The 16,516-nt window shown below is 41.0% G+C and overlaps 1 long non-coding RNA gene across 1 annotated transcript in view; it reads left to right on the top strand.

Moving 5' to 3' along the window:
• The window catches only part of LOC142362884 (uncharacterized), a 117,791-nt gene extending 102,302 nt beyond the window's left edge, over positions 1 to 15,489 (top strand). Inside the window, exons 5-6 of the long non-coding RNA XR_012765352.1 lie at positions 12,396 to 12,532; positions 14,430 to 15,489. This is a non-coding gene — a long non-coding RNA (uncharacterized LOC142362884). The remainder of the gene's footprint in view (positions 1 to 12,395; positions 12,533 to 14,429) is intronic.
• Positions 15,490 to 16,516: the final 1,027 nt, after the last annotated feature.

Genomic DNA, 16,516 nt, shown 5'->3' with positions numbered 1-16,516 from the left:
GGGTTCTGGTGAAACCAGTATTTACACACCATCTCAGTGTTGGAAGTAATTAATCTTCAACTGTATGAGGCTCTTTGTGATGTAAAGCAAGTGCTGACACTTTTGTGTAAACATGAAGATTAGCATATTTACAAACTGGTAGATGTTACTTTGATCAGTGGCTGCTTGCACTGGAAAGGCATGCTGGCATGTGGGTTTGCTCTTCATGTGACAAAGACGTCTAATCCTTTTACACTATTCTCAGATCCATATTTAGAATTCTGACTTGTGTTTTCTATATCCACTTGAGCTCACTGTTTGGTTTGTTTAGCAGTGTTCATCCACTCACTCTTTATACTCACTAGTGACTCATTCCGGTTTGTTTTCTTTGCAAAGCAAGCAGTAAAATTCCAAAGTAGTAAATGACCTGGGTGAAAAACCCTTAAACTCCTTTCGATTTAATTACTAAAGCAAATTGGAACCACTTGCAGTCAGGCTTTTTGATGGTCCGTATAAAGATCTTCACTGTTTTCCTTCTTGATTTTAAGTAAGTCAGTGTGAAAATTAGCCAACCCAGCTCCAGCCTACTGCTAATTCTATTGCATCTTTTATTTCTGTGTACATTTAAACTCATCTGGAAGACTTTGAAAGAGGCATCCTAGATGCTTGTTTTTGTTCATTGTAATTTAATGGTAAACTGTAAACAATACATAATTCATTTTAGTGCAAATTACAGCTTTACGTACTCTGAACTGGTTAGTGATGGGATCTTGTGGTAACAAGATAATGACCTGAGCAGGTTAGAACAGGTTGGGTCTTATCTTTTAAGAAGGCTGAAATAATGTTATGACATTGTCAGCATATTGTCTAACATGCTAGGATGCTAGCAGCTCATTACTTATGTGCAACCCATGTGCCTGAGTAAATGATTGCAAGATTGGCCCGTGTAGGTGTACATGCATTGGCAAGACCGAGCATTCCAGATGACTGCAGAACAGCAGGAGAGACGTGTAGTAGAGGTGGGCCCACACACGCTTGTGGAGGAAAGCTGAGACTGAATCTGTTCTGTGGGTGGGGTACCACTGCTGTTCTTAACGCTGGTGCCTTCATATGAACACTGAAAGCAAGTCTGCTCAGCCTACCCACAGTCATTGGTGGCAGGAGATACAAGTCTGCTTGGTCTTGGAAGCTTTCCTGCTTTCCTCTGGCAACCTGGAGCTTCGCCTCCATCCCCAGGCACATCTGTTAACTTGTCAAAGATGAGGAAACTCCTCCTCACCAACCTACGGTCTTCTAGAAGGTGTGAGGTTAAGCCCAGACTATTTAGGCACTTGACCTGGCTCCTCTCCATGCACTAAAACCTCTGATCTGATTTTAGGGCTCTGACTCAGTTTCTATTTGGCAACAGCTCCCAGTGATAAATGCATGATTTGGAGATGCAGCTGCCACCCAGCTGTTTGCCCTTATGGCACAACTGGAAAGACTACTCTAGCATTTTACCAGTGGTTTAAGCTAATTTGCTGGTCTGTAAAGCTGAGATGCTGAGAGCACCTGCTTCCAGCCTGCAGTGCAGAGGTGTAACTGCTGCTGCACGTGATGGTGGCAACAGCTTCAGTGGGATTGACTGCAACACACAATGGCTGTTGTGTGCCTTGCCCAGAGCTGTAGGATCTCCATGCAAAATGAAAAGAAAAACAAAACTCAGCTACCTCTCTAGTGTCTTTCAAATGGATCAGTGATATATAATTTCATATACTAAAGGACCCCACCAGCCTTCCAGCCAAGCAGCACATCCATGCTGACAAGGTTGGCTCCTTGATGGGATATTAGACATTTTACTCTGTTAAGAAAGGCATATAATGATGCCTTGTGTCCTACACTCATTTTTCCAGGGCCAGTGTCCCAGGTGCACCACTGAGGGCAAGGTTAGCATTTTCACCTTGAAATATTGCAGTCTGGAGTTTGCAACTACACAAATTTAGAGAAGGTTTGGTTGCATGGAGCTTCCCCCTTTGACTCTAACATATGAACAACAGAGACAGGATCTGTGTTGTGATTTCTTGTTAAGCAAAGTAAGCAGATGAAGGGCTCAGAAAAGAAACTGATTTACTTTTCTTGCATTACTTGCAGAGTGTCACATGTACGTGAGATCTATTACTGATTAAAACTCTTGTTAAACCGAGGATCAAAAAGAAAGCTCGACATCTCATTTAGCTCTTTTCATGACTGGATTAGCCTAAATAGAACAACTTGTCTATATGGGAACAGCACAGGCACTTCATTTGAAAAATATTTTCCTGTCTATGTAGAGAGATTGTGAATAGAGTATACAAGTAAGGTGGAGGAAAATGTTTTATTTGTCTGTGGTGATGAAAAATGAGAAATTATTGGGTGAAATCTTGAACCCAGCAAAGTCCACAGAAGTTTTTCTATGGTTTTCAATGAAACCTTTTGTATTTCCTATTGATATTCAAGGGAAACAAAGCCTCAACTTCTGCAGGTTATATTGCTACTTGTTTAAAATGGAATAGCTCGTTACGCATTTATTAACTAAAATAGTGTATTAACTGAAACCTTCTGAAGTACATATTAATCTCTGTGGTTTACTAAAAGCATTCAATGTCTGGGATGATTCTAACTTTATAAACAGATTAGAAGACATGTAGTTAATATACTAAACGAAATGAGATTTTGGTAGTTTTACTCTCAAGGCCATTATTTGTGTCTTCATTTTTTCTACATTGTGAGTGTTCAGCACTTCTACAACTTGAATGCGCAAGCAGACGGGGAACATTTTGCAGCCAATACTGGAATATAAGCCTGGATCCTTCAGGCTTTCAGTCTGATTCTCTTCTGTTTCTGCGTTGTGGTGAGAGCCCATATCCAAGTTGCCAAGCCTGTGCTGTCTTGCAGGCCAGACCCGAACATAGATTAACATGGCCGCAAGCAAGCAAGGCAGGCTCAGATCCTTGGGATTATAGCCTGACTAGGGGCTGAAAGCGTGGAGGAAATTTCTACAAAGGCTGCCAAAAGCGCATAGAGTTTCAGGGCTACAGTGAAGCTGGGAAGCTGTGGTAGTCCTGGATCACAGGATTTGGGGCTGGCAAGCTGATTATTCAGCTCTGTAACCCTCAGAGCCCGACCATGAACATCACATGAACTTTGATGTATTTAATGTTGTCCATGGCTGTGCTGTAGTAGGCAGGACTGACCCTTTTATGCTCTCACAGGTCTTTTTTTTTTTTCTGACAGTTTTATGAGCATAAATAGATAAAAAGTTTCATTTTAGGAAAAGCATGTATTTATGAATTTTAGGATACTAATTTCATGTTGCCCTAAACCATTTTCTGCAACTGTTAGCATGCACATACTATTTCTGGGGATTAAAGCAACGTATTTTGACTTTAAAGTGGCATCTTCTGAATAAGTCTGTCTCCAAATGATTTATGCATGCCATTAGGATTTAGTGCTGGTAGTTGTCCTCGGAAGCCTGATCTGGTTTTTCAAGAGATGCCTTAGCTTTATCAGTCCATTTACATGTGGTTATATTTCAACCTTCAGGAGCTTTAAAATGTTTAGTACACAGAACACAAATTTAGGCCTGTGTTTGTTTTTACTGGTGGAACCTCTTTTCTTTCTTCAACATTCTCAAATGTTCTCTGGTTTAAGTAGAGTTATCTAAGGTAATCCACTCTTGCCCTTACCAGGGATATTCCACTTTGTTCATAAGCACATAACATAACTCTAGTCCCCAGTGATTTCATTGTGAAATTAAAGCCCAGACACTCATCCAGATGTCTTAGAAGATAAGGGCAGGCCTAATCTGTATGTCACAGAGGACTTGAGGAGCAGGAATTCACCTATACATCATCACGTTGTTATTAGTCCGGACCACGGCAAGCCCAACACAAACATTTTCCACAGGGCTTGCATTCAGGCTTGGCAGTGTTAAGAAAATACCCTCTAGCAATGTGTTATTTTAGGCTGAAACAAAAGTAGACATGAATGGCAAGAGGAACAGAGAAGTACTGTTTTTATTTCCAATGTGAACCCATAACTTGTGTTAAATGAAAATCTAACCAACTAAGATGTAAATACCATTGTGTTCAAATGAACTATCAAATATCAACACATTTATTTTGTGATGGAGTACTGATGCTTGTCTTAGGCTTTGTGGGAAGGGCAATTTAGATAGTTGAAGCCAAAAGCTTTATCTGATTAAAACTGATATTATGATTGATTTTGACAGAGAGAAATCACTTCCATTGCAAAAAAAGAAAGCAACAAAAACATTGTGCATTTGTTATTAACATGCATGGTGGCTCTGAAATTAGAAACAAAATGTGGGCCTGTGAAAGAGGCAAATTTTGCCTCTGTTTTTCCAGTTCTGCCACAGAAGTCACCCCCAAACTGCCATAATTTTTTTATGAAAACCATGGAAAACCCTTAGGGTAGGGACTAAAGCCCACCTCTCTAGGGGGTGATCTAGCCTGCACAGCCGCCCATTTCTGTCTATTCCCAACTTCGCTTGCTGCTTCTCCATCTTGCCCTGTGAGCACTCCCAAAATTGCATAGAGAGATGTTACAGGATAACGATGAGGACAGGTTTGTGATTAAAACATTAAACTGGGAGTTAGGACTGGTTTGGATTCAGGTCCTGCCTGTGCCACAAATGTTCTGCGTGGCCATGGCACACTGGTTTTGACGAAATTCATCCCTGTGCCAAGAGCCAGCCAGTGGCTTTGATGCCTTCTGATGCTGGGAGACAAACAAGGCTTACCCACTGATTGAACATTATACAAGTATATTCAGAAAACTCCAATGGCCTGTGAGCTTTGTGGTGTCCTTCAGCAGAGGGCTGAACCTCTCGTTTATAGTCAGTGCCTCAGTGCACCCTCCCGCCAAGCAGGAAAACTGCAGGGTTAATCACATTAACATTTGTGAAATACTACAGTAATGTAAGGGACACGTAAGTGTACGTCTATTAGAAGGAAAGCCTACAGCTTTCAAATGAGCTGCCCAGAGTTCATGCACATACTGAATAGTCTGATTCTCACAAGCACGAAAAAGTGCCCTGGAAAAATCTTCAGAAACAAAGAAGCAGCTTTATTAACAAATGCTGAGGTTTGGTTTTATTCTTTTTTAGGGTTGGGGTTTGTGATTTTTTTTTTTTTTAATACAAATATCATCTGTAAATTCATGCAAAGGTATTTATGAAAATCAAGACTAGAAGAAAGGGATCCAGAAAAATGGCAGGACAGAGAAGCACATTTTGAAATGGAATGTGGGTTTGATTTTTTTTGTTTTGGGAAGTGATCCAGGTTACCCTAACAGAAAGCAGAGACACATTTCAGCTGGGGTCTCTTTGTGCACAATGCAATGGCAAAGCAGTTCAACACCAGTTCATCTGTGTGAAAATATGACCCTGTATGAGCCTGGAGGTCAATGAAACCACTGTTGATCTGCTCAGGGCATGCTGGTCACTGCTTTAGGGTCACTTTGATTTATGTGCTTGGATTTTCCACTTCCAGAAGAATAAAATATCGGTGACTATCTCTTACTTGACTCTCTGTTGTTGTAGGCATGCATTTTTCTCAGAAATATGCACTATATAAAAAAGTCTGCTAAATTTAATGTAAGGATATAAAGTGACACTTTTATGGAAGATGAATGTATTCTCAGTCATAATTAGAAAAAAACCCTAAAAACCATGGCTTTTTTCTGGTTTCTTTTAAGCAATATCCAAGCTTGCCATCTCTTTCTGGTACTTAAATGTCTTCTTACTGTGGTTTGAGCGTTTCACAGTTTTTACAGATTTACTTTGAAGATGCTTATGTGAAGGACAGAATTAACGGTCACACGTTAATGGATGGCAGATTTGAGGTGGAGGCTGGCTCAGCGATAAGCTAAAAGAAATCTGTAGCTAACCAGAAAGTTAATAATTATTTACTGTTCTAGATCCTTCTATCCAACTTCAAAAGTAAAATTAATGGAAGCTTTTAATTTGCTTTCTTAGTGCAAAATTTACAACTGCTTCTCTGCTGAGATGTCTCGGGAGCATTGCCTTAGGTAGTCACAACTCCACAGAGAATTTGGGGCATAATCTGGAGTACTTCTTGAAGTTTGGCAGGAACTTCCAGGCCTTCAAGGTGTCTCTATGGACACCAGCTCTGTCTTCCTGAGCATTTCACTGGCAGGAATTGGTACCAAATAAATGCTTCCTGCTGTGCAGCTCAGCACAGCGAGAGAGGTGGAGATGCAGAGCTTTGCTAGAGGCATCAGGAGGCACAGCACACCCTGCCTCTGACACGCGGGAGGTGGGACAAAACGTTGTCTCAACTGACATGAAAAAATTTATTCCCTAGATCACATCATTCATTTCAGTGGAATTAACACGGGGCATCTGAGTCAGTACATCTGGATTTTTTTTTTTCTGTTTTTGTGCCATACTGCAAACCTCAGTACTTCTGGCTTCTGTGTCACTTGTTGTTCCATTGGTGATAACAGCCTTTCTTTATAATAATTGCTATTCTAAGTACTTCTGTCAATCAAGACTCATTAATTTGTTCTATAGGACTCTTGAACCCCTTCAAACTTTCAAAAAACCCTATTAATGAAGGTCATGGCCACCTGCTTTGCATGTGACTGCTGAGAGCCAGCAGTTCGGAGCAGACACCTATGAGGTTGCGTAGCTTGGAGCTTGAGAACGATTGGTCATCCCGTGTATTATAAAATATGTTTTTATTAATGCTGATGAAATTTTGCCTTGTTCTCTCTCTACCCTCTGAATAAGTACATTTAAAATATACCTGTGCCTTGACTTGTTTCAGCTCTTTAATTGTTAGTTCAACTAATTCTGCGGCTACAAGGGAAAATATGTGTTATTTATGGAGGATGGGAAGAACAGGGTTAAATACTGCTGAAGTGTAGCATATTTCTTTGTTATTAATACTTACTTCAGATGAGCTATTTAGTCAGGGTTGAATCTGTAGAAGTGTTCAGAAGGCGTGAATGAGTGCTTGAGAAAATATGCAAAGTCACTTTGCTCAGATATATACACACCATTTTCACTGACACTTCCATTATTCAATCTGAATATGAGTTTAGAAACAGAACTTGAACATGAGTGAAGAAACAACACATCTGTGACTGTGCTGTAACTTCACCATTGTACTTCCTGTGCCATTTGTTAGGGAGTTTTACAAAACCCCTAAACTTTGGCTTTTGTATGGTCTATGAACAAAATATGGGGTTGGAGAAGCCACAGCTGCGAAGTGTTCAACATGCTGCTCAGTGTTTGTTCCTTAGAATAACTGCTTCATAAGACTTCTCCTTCAAGACGTCCTCAAGGCTGTTTAATATCCGCTTCGTTGACATTTCTGTCAGCACTCTGCACTGTGAAGAGTTGCTGAACTAAACCATATTAGCAGGTCTTTAGGATTATTTGTAAATTTTGGGATGCTCAGAAGGTTATTGCACTGGTATGTTGCCTTTGGTGCCTGAGGGGAGCACAAATTATATCTTATCTGCAGGAATAGCATGGAGAATCCAGAACGTCTTATGAGATGCTGTGGTGCTCAACCCACTTCCAGTCCCATCACTGGGATTGTCAGGGTACAATTTCTATCAGTGAGCAGAATGGACACATCCTCTAACATTAGTGTGTCGCATGAATCTAGTGCATGGGAAATGGATTTTTTTCTTTAAATGGATGAAAATATCTTCTCGTTTGAAACCTTAAACTGATGACATTTCAGAATTCCATGTGGAGATATGGAAGAACAGATGATCTGTGTTTTTTAGAACTCTTTCTGATAGCTGGTGCTTCTTGCCTATACAGTTTGTTGAAGTATTACTGACACAAAGCATTTCAAACTTTTGACTATGTATCTGACTCCAGTAAGGTTTGTCTATAATTGTCTGTATTTAACTAAGGAAAACTACTGTCTTCTGAAACTTCTTAGTCTGGAATTGTCAGGACTGGAACCTGGAAGTTAGGTTCCTAAAATTTCAAAGAAGTGGTCCAGTTTTTAAAAGCACTGAGCAGCCTCTGGGTGCCATGGAAATTGTCTAGAGTTTAAAGCTCTGGGAAGAGGTCAGGCTGGTTGATTTGCAACCTAAATTTAAGCTCCTATGTACTAAAAATGCCAAGGAAGAAATATCCAATATCATAAGCCAGTGCTTTAAAAAGAGATGTACTTTTAACAACTGCTTAATTGAAAGCAAATCTTATTTTCAGTATGATACGAACATATTTGTGTTTGTGCTTATGCCATCTGTGTAATTTCCAACTTCAAAGGATATCAATTATTGCATAAATTTACTGGCCAGTGAGCCATTTACGCTGGCTCCTAAAGTAGAAAATAAAATTTGTATTATTCTTTATATCTATATATCCATTTATCTACTGTCTATCTGCTGCTGGGAGCTGCTGTGGGGAGCTTCCATCTGTCTGTAACGTGAGAAACTCTCGATACTGTTCACGTTGCCCATGGTGGACGCTGAAACTTAAGGGTATTGCCTCACCAAAGAGCCTCACGGATAGAGGCTCCACCCCAGGCCGCAGCTCCTAATTCATTCCAGGCTGAGCGTGAAGGCTTCCTACCCGTAACGGGAGTGAAACCCTGCCTTGCTTCTGCTTGGGCTTTTGCCGTGGCATTGGGTGGCAGTGGATTTCATCACTGGATGGGTGGTGTATCCTGACATGGACACGGGAGAGTGTGAGTGAGCTGGAGCACGGAAACCATGAGTTGGGTGTGGTAAAGGGAGGAGGGGGCACTTAGAAGAGAGTAGAGACAGAGAGAATCACTTCTGCATGCGAATGCTGCCTAAAAAGGGGGCCCTTGAGTGGCAAAAGGGTTTTAATATGTGAGCTTCGGTCTCATCTCAGTATTTGCTTATGTTTGGGTTTGTTTATTTACACTTTATCATGTGAAACATGGTAGAGGACAATGTTTTGTTCTCAGGGTAATTACTATTTAATACAAAATCAGTGTACAATTCAGATTGGAAGGGGCCTTGGGAGATCCCAAGTCTTGTGGAGCAGAAAAGGACATCATACCAGGTTGTGCAGAGCTTGATCCAGCAGGTCCATGGAAACCTCCACAGTTGGGGATTTCACAGCCCTGCCTGGATGGCCCTGGGGAAAAAGTTTCTTCTAGTGGCAGCCCTGGGAATAAGAGACAAGTCCTGGCCAGGCATGATGGCGACACTGCCCTCAGCCAGTGCTAATGCTCTTGGGTGCCTTTGCCTGTTCCCATCTGAGAATCACTCCTGTTCAGCTGATGCAGTTACAGCCTGTGTGACCGTCATCCTCAGAAAGAGTCTATGCCTTTCATTTTTTTCTTCATTTTCAGTAAATTGTTAATAAAGTCATTAAGATACCAGAACAAAATTTATATTGGGAGGAGATCCACAGGCATGGAGGTGCATTTTCAAAATCACACAAGCACAAGTTAACTTTCCATTTTCATGTCTTATGCTCTGATTTCCAAGTGTCATTGCTTCTGTGCTACGTTAGAATGGCTGGGCTTAGAGATCCCCAAACAATTTTTTTTTTACAAGAAATGGAATAACACTGGCATCTTGACTGACATTTCCTGTCTCAATAAACAACAGGTCTGCTGTTTTAAGGGGTTTGAGTAAACTACTACAGGCCAGTAATAGCTGCTGTGATTTTGTAACTGGGGAAAATTTCACTCATTGCAGCGTTATGACCCCTGTGAAATCAATGATGCTGCATCAGTGTAGAAAAAAAGATTGTCCCAGTGATTTTAAAATGTCCAACATCTGTCTCTGAAGACTGGTGGCTAACCTGGCTAGCTTTTTGAAGCAAGTTTCTCTTGCTTCCTGGCTGTCTTCGGGAAAGGAACTGTAATAAACAGCACTGGCTCCTGAAACTTGTTCAAAGGAAATATATAGACTGATGTGCATTAAAACAAAAATAGCAATTTGGGTTTTAAAGGCAGAGAGACCAAGGCAGCTAACCCTAATGTTCTGGCTGCTCTGCAGATTTTATCGCACAAGTTAAAGGTGTGTTTCTTTTCTCTTTGTGGTGCTGATTTTGTTGGTAAGGAAACCAACACACAACTCACCCCAGGTGAAGTTATAAATGGGACGAGTTTACTCAGAAATGCGCTCCTTCCAAGCAGAATGTACTTGCCTGGCCTATATTTACCCATTAAGAAACTTGCCCAAACTTTCTGAAGCAGAAGGAGAAGCACTACCCCGAGGCTAGGACTGAAAAGTCCCAGCTGTCCCGTGGCTGCATGCCAGGAGCGTGATTTTGCACGGCTGGCCCTGGGCTGGGACCCGATCCCATTGGGGTCATTTCTTGCCAGGTCTACAGGGCACTTCCAGCCACGGTGGCATGGCTTTCACCTCCCGTTTAGCTTTGCCTTCCAGAATTGTTGAGTTTGCCCATTCAAGCTCTCTGATCTTTTCTACAAACTCCTCAGCTCCTAGAGTCATATGAGAAACTTAGCAATTACTAAAAATTTTTAGACTTTGTGGGGATAGAAAAAAGCTTGTAAGCATGAATTTCAAATGCAAATTTCACAAACAATTAAAATGAACCTTTACATTCATTGAGCTTGAACATTCCCTGGTTTTCTAGGGCATCATTTCTGACTTGTGACTCTTTGGGGCTGGCAGCACTGCTGCTGACTCGTTGTGCATTCAGGCTGCATTTATGTTGCTTGGTTTGACATATTCCTGGGAGACTTTTTTCCACTCTCTGTGCATTTAGCAGCAGACTGGACAAAGCAAGAGAATCTATTTTTCAATTCATGTTTTTTTCTTTCCCCTTACTTTAGCTTCATCTTTTCTACCTTTTAGGATACTAATTTGGGTATGATACTGAAGAGCACGTTCGCTACTGATTGTAATTATTGGTGATAAGTTGTAGAAGTCAATGAATAAGGGTGTACACATTGCCACTGGATGGACTGGAGGGATATTTTGACAGTAGCAAGTAAAGTATTAGAAGGAGAATTAGAACATGCAATAATTTTGAATCTGTGTGATGTTTTGTGAATGTTTGCACATAATTTTTTTTTTAAGTTTTCCTCTGGTGTCACACATATATTGCCTCCTGTTGAAAACAGAGGAGGAATTTAAAGCTTTCTGTGAATTTTAAGAACAATTCAATTTTCTTTTACATCATGAAAGACCTTAGTTAGAGCTGTTGTGGAAAGTAACAGGCAACTCAGGAGGAGATCTTAAGGCCAGTGCTGTCAGATCCTAGCAGACAGTCATCAGTTTTTTCAGAGGATACAATTTTATGGACTTCTACTTAAACTTTCCATTTCTGATTAATACAAAGATATGTAGAGGTTTCTGGATCTCAGCCAATGACTCTGAAGTCTTTTAGATTATATTTTACAAGTTTTCTAAAAGAGAAAAGACAGGAACTCTTTTCTCTGAGCAGGTAAATGTGTGACTGTAGTAGTAGGAGGAGGATTCTTGAAGTGTTTTCCTTCATGGGCATAGAATTCCCTTAAGTATAAGGTACCAAAGAGCCACACCCAAGAAGATCGAAGGTAGTTTTGTTGTTTGTGCTATGCTGGATTTTTTTTGTTTCACAAGTGTTTGTCTAATAGGGCATGGTTGAAATGACCCTCTTAAATCTACCGTTAAAACTTGAAATGACATAAGCCTGAATCATGCAAGCAAAAGGGCATTATTTGTGTGCTGAAGTCTCTTGGCATGGGCAGAACACCCAGAAAACAGAGTTTTAATCAGTAGAAATGCTCCCAAATTCTACAGGTGTGTTGCTGTAGACCACAGTCTGAACATGTCTCCCTTCTTTCCTACCCGTCAGTAGACTCATATTGGAACATGTCCAGTGCTTTAATGAATTACAAACCTGTAAAATATTTCTTTCCCTCTTCCTGTGGTAACTGCTCTTTAACCTGGCAGTGAGACGGTACGAACAGGCGCTTTCGACTGACTCACGGGGAAATATGCTGTGCATGGAAACAGGGGCTGTGCACGGAGCCGGTCCACTACACCTCGGCCATGTACCCGAATGTGGTGCCAAAGAATGGAGAGAACCTCCAGGGCCGTGCTTGATGCCAAGCACGTGTGCAGGAGCTTCTTGCCAGAGCAGTTGGGCAAGAATAACCCCAGCCGGGAGCAGGGGAGAGGGCTCGGGGCAGGGTCAGGCAGGGAAAGGCATTCCTGGCATCTCTGCTCCTGCGCTGCACAGGAAGAGCGGTGCCAAACAACACATGCGCTGTTGGCATCTCCAATTACTTCTGCTTCTGTAAGTCACAAACGATTCCACCGAAGCCAATGGCACCTCATTAATGTTAAACTGATGTGAATAAAAGGCGACTGGGACATATATGTTTCCATACCTTTATACCTCTGGGTCTGATTCTACTTTTTCTCACACCGGTTTGATATTGATACAGGTCCTCTGGCTTTCACGACATAAATCTGGATTTAACCTGGGTCAGCAAGATCTCAGTCAGCTTCATTTACTTCAAAAATGTGTGTCTGGAGCTGTTGGGAAAGGATGGGTCTGTAAAAGAAGAACAGAAGATGGGAGGTAAGAATCGCAAAGATATCTAGAAACAGCTCAAGGATGGAGCTTTATATTTCTTATCCTTTTTTGCCTACAGTTTGTTACCTTTGTCAGTGAAAAATGGAAGCCATGAAAGAAAGGTCTCTCTTGCATCAGTGGTTGTCTTCAGGCTGAGTGAAGCCCTGAGGTAGAAGCATGTTAGTCTTCCCTCCTTCCTTCATTTCAGCTGTTCTGCGTGTTGGGAATAAAACACAATTCTTTTTTTTCCAGTACAAAATAGGAAAGAACTAGAAGGAAACGGAGCAGATTATTTTTTCCAGTTTGCCTTAGGGTTTCCTGGAATTTTTGCTACTGTACATTTATTTAAAGTAACCCTATCTGTTTAAATACATGCTGATCTTTGGTTGCTCTGAGATGAGAATCAGCCCCGAAGAATGCCTTTTGCTTGCAGTCATTTTTGTATTGTCAGTTCTTCCTCCTCACCCCCCGCCACGCTGACCTCTGCAGTATCAGGTGACAGTAGGATAAACTGCAACACATGTGGTCCTGAGCAGAAAGCAAGTTACGATCCAAACCGATATAGAAATTGTGCTCTGTTGTCAGTCTCCTCAAGGATGACGAAACAATCTGTTTCCATATGAAGGTAGATGTAAGATAAGTTCTTTGACTGCTATCATTTTTTTCTTGGCGTTAACCAGATGCTATTACTGTTTTGTGGCTTTGTCACCACCAATTATGAACTAAAATAACATCATCTGCTGCAAAGTGTTGCGATCCAAACTCCTATGCCTCTTCCCAATGACATTGTGAATAAATAAAATCAATTCCAATGGTTTATTAATCCATGTGTAATAAGACATTGCAAAGTTATGTCAGGCACTTGGAGAGGGTGTTTGACAACAAAGACTCAAGCTTGCAGTGTCTAACCCAGAAGAACTGCCTCCTTAGTTTTGCTGGAACAATACATGCATCTAAGGGTTTGCTAGAGCGCTGGAAAGTTTTTTGTTGTGTGCGCTATTTAAATACTGCAATTGTCATCATTATGTACCCAAATGGAAAACAAATCTTTTCTAGTGAAACTTAGGACATTATGCAATAAACTGAAATTTATTGTTTAATCCTTCAACAAAGCTATTGCACAGCAAATGGAATTAATTAAGATTTTTAGTTGACTGTCTCGATTTCACAATAAACATATTTTTATTTGAGCAATGTGTGTATATCATGAAAATATTTCAATGAAAAATATATTATTCAAATGGAGAAGCTTTGTTGTAAATCATACTGCAAATTTTTGTTTCTTAAATGTAATTTCTATCAGTATCATTTGTTAGACCTGGAAAATACTGAAAGCTTTTTAAAAAGTTAAAATTATTTACTTTTTTATTGTCTAGACTATATGTAAGCCATTGCTAATTAATACTGCCCTTTCTGATGGCTTTGCAACAGGCATAACTCAAACAAACCAATTATAAATGATTTTTCTATGTAAACTTTTAACAGCATAGCCTAAGGGCTTGCTCAACATAAAAGTACAATTTAGAAAACATAAGTTTTAACTGAGGTCAGGATATATCAGGCGATGATGGATGTATACGCAAAAACATCTGACTGTGGAATGACAACGTTTTCTTCAAGACTAAGCAAAATGTTGGTGGCAGTGATAAGTAGAATGAAAAATAGCCTTGAACGAACTGGCTAGGAGGTTTGGGTTTTGTTTTTTTTTTTTTTTTTTCTTTTTGGTGGTGTTTTGATTTTCTTCAGAGTCTTGCAAATCAGTATTCCAGGGACGCTGCAAACAGTATAGCCAGAGTTTTGCACTTATTTTCTACAGCGAGCCCATGACAAAGTCAGACTTTTCAACATCATCGGCTGTCAAGGGTCTCAGCTAGAAGTTATCCCCCTTTCTTTCTTTTCCTAGGTGCTAGAGCAGAGCCCCTCCGCCGTGGGACTGCACCGCATGTCCTCCTCTGCCTGCACACGCTGCGGCACTGACTGCCATTGGTGACACAGCTCATCTGGCTTTAAGTCTCCAGCTGCTGAATGCAAAATGTCATGGCCCTGCGATGCAAAGCACTGACCTACTACAGCCTAACGTCATGGGTTTAAACTTGTTCACCGCTTTGGATGGGTGAAGTCTGGGGAGAAGATCTCTCTTTGAATAGGTGGTGGTTGACTGCTCCAAGCTGTCTTTAAGACTGTTCATCCTTACTGTCTGTCTTTCAACAGCCTGAGTGAAGCTGGCACAAGCTCGCATCATGTGCTGTATCTAATTTGGTAGAAGCAGTCACATGTCCATAGTGTGATCTGTATCAAATTTGTACTGCTGAGTCATCTGGTATCCATTCCTGAGAAGAGAAGGCTCCATAGCTGCAGACCCTCACGTGTTCCTGGAGCTCCCGCTCCCGTCTTGTAATTCATTTATCACAATCCTGCCATAACCCTGCTCCTCCACCATATCCCCAACTCACCCAATGCCTCTTCTGCAGCTTGGGAACATCTTTTCCCAGACACACAAGTCACTTCATCCTGGCCTCTGCTGTCCAGTAAGTCACAGAGGCTTTGTCAATGATCCCTGAACCACTCACTCTTTGCTGTAGACAGCATAAGAAATCAGAGGTTGTCGATACATCTTACTCCTTCCTTCACACGTGGTGTCTCCACAGGCTCTTGGAAAGAGGTTGGAAAAAACTGTCTTTTATCAAGCCACTTCCTCCTCCTTTCAGCTGAAATCCATTGTCCTGGTCATCAATATGCCACCCGCTGTGACTGCGCCTGGCCCCTCCACCCGCAAGAGGTCATGAAAGACAGCCAAAGGCACAACCATGGTTCCACAAAACGTGGATGGAAACTGTGTTGGAGTCAGGTCACCGGGTTATCAGCCAAGCTCTGACCGAAGGTTTATCATTTTGTTGAACTAATTTTGCTGATGAAGTAAAGGGTAATTAATTTTATTAACACTGCCTTTTTCTGTATTTATTAGAACACCAACCTTATTGACCAAATAGTATATGTATATAGTTAGTGAAATCTAATGGGTACTACTGGGAAAAACAAGAAATTACATTGTAGTTGAATAAGAAATATTTATAACTTCTGCTATCATTCTGTTCTCTCTTCTTGTGAGCGAAGCTGTTCCGCTGATGCGGTCTCCCTTCTTCCTTCTTGTCACCTATAATTATGTCGAAGGGATTAATAATCATACATTTTTATCCAGTGTCTCGGCTTGATGACAGGGCATTGTTTAATGAGAGCACAATCAGTGTCGTGGCTCTTTGGGAGAGCCAGGGCAGCGCTCATGGTGGAAGTCATTGAATATAAACATGTGGGATCTTAAGCACTCTTTAATAACTCCTTCTGCTTGTTTTGTTAGCAATTTTGATGATTTTTGTCTGTTGTGCCTGGCTGTGCTGCTGTAGAGACATGGTTATTTATGGTGCCAGAGGCGGATATGATCTCTTTGTATAAACTAGGGGACGGAGGTAGAATATAGTAGGTTCTGAGTCATAGTAAGTTTTGTTTAAGTTTTTCAGCTCTAAGGCCAAAACCAGACATCCAAAACAAGAAGCGTAGGGTGGATATTTTTCTCTCCCAGTTTTAAATCATTAAGAAATAACTGTTGATATCATTAGTATTAACCATTATATAAAAATTAGCTATTCGACTATAATGGCACTAGGATACTCATCAGGATACTGATGCACCAAGTACCTGGGAAAGCTACGGATTTGTTACATAGGCACGCTTTGTCCTGTCTGTAGCTTTTATTTCTACTGAAGTATTTACATTATATTTGCTAATGGCAAGATGATGTTACAAAATGGCACTGCCTGTGTGTTGGAAGCAACTACTCGATTATTTCCTTTTCAGAGGTGCCATGGGCTGGTGGAGCTTGGGATTGTATGTGCTTGGTCTGAAACAAAGGTTTGAAAAGGTCTCAGCTGGGTACGATGCATACTACTTGCAGCACTGCAGTCCTCCACTGTTACGACTTCTGCAGTACTCACA

This window comes from Opisthocomus hoazin, chromosome 12 (assembly GCF_030867145.1).
Source record: "Opisthocomus hoazin isolate bOpiHoa1 chromosome 12, bOpiHoa1.hap1, whole genome shotgun sequence".
NCBI classification, from domain to species: Eukaryota; Metazoa; Chordata; class Aves; order Opisthocomiformes; family Opisthocomidae; genus Opisthocomus; species Opisthocomus hoazin.
The sequence above is the reverse complement of the archived record's forward strand: the minus strand, read 5'-3'. Positions and strand labels throughout refer to the sequence as shown.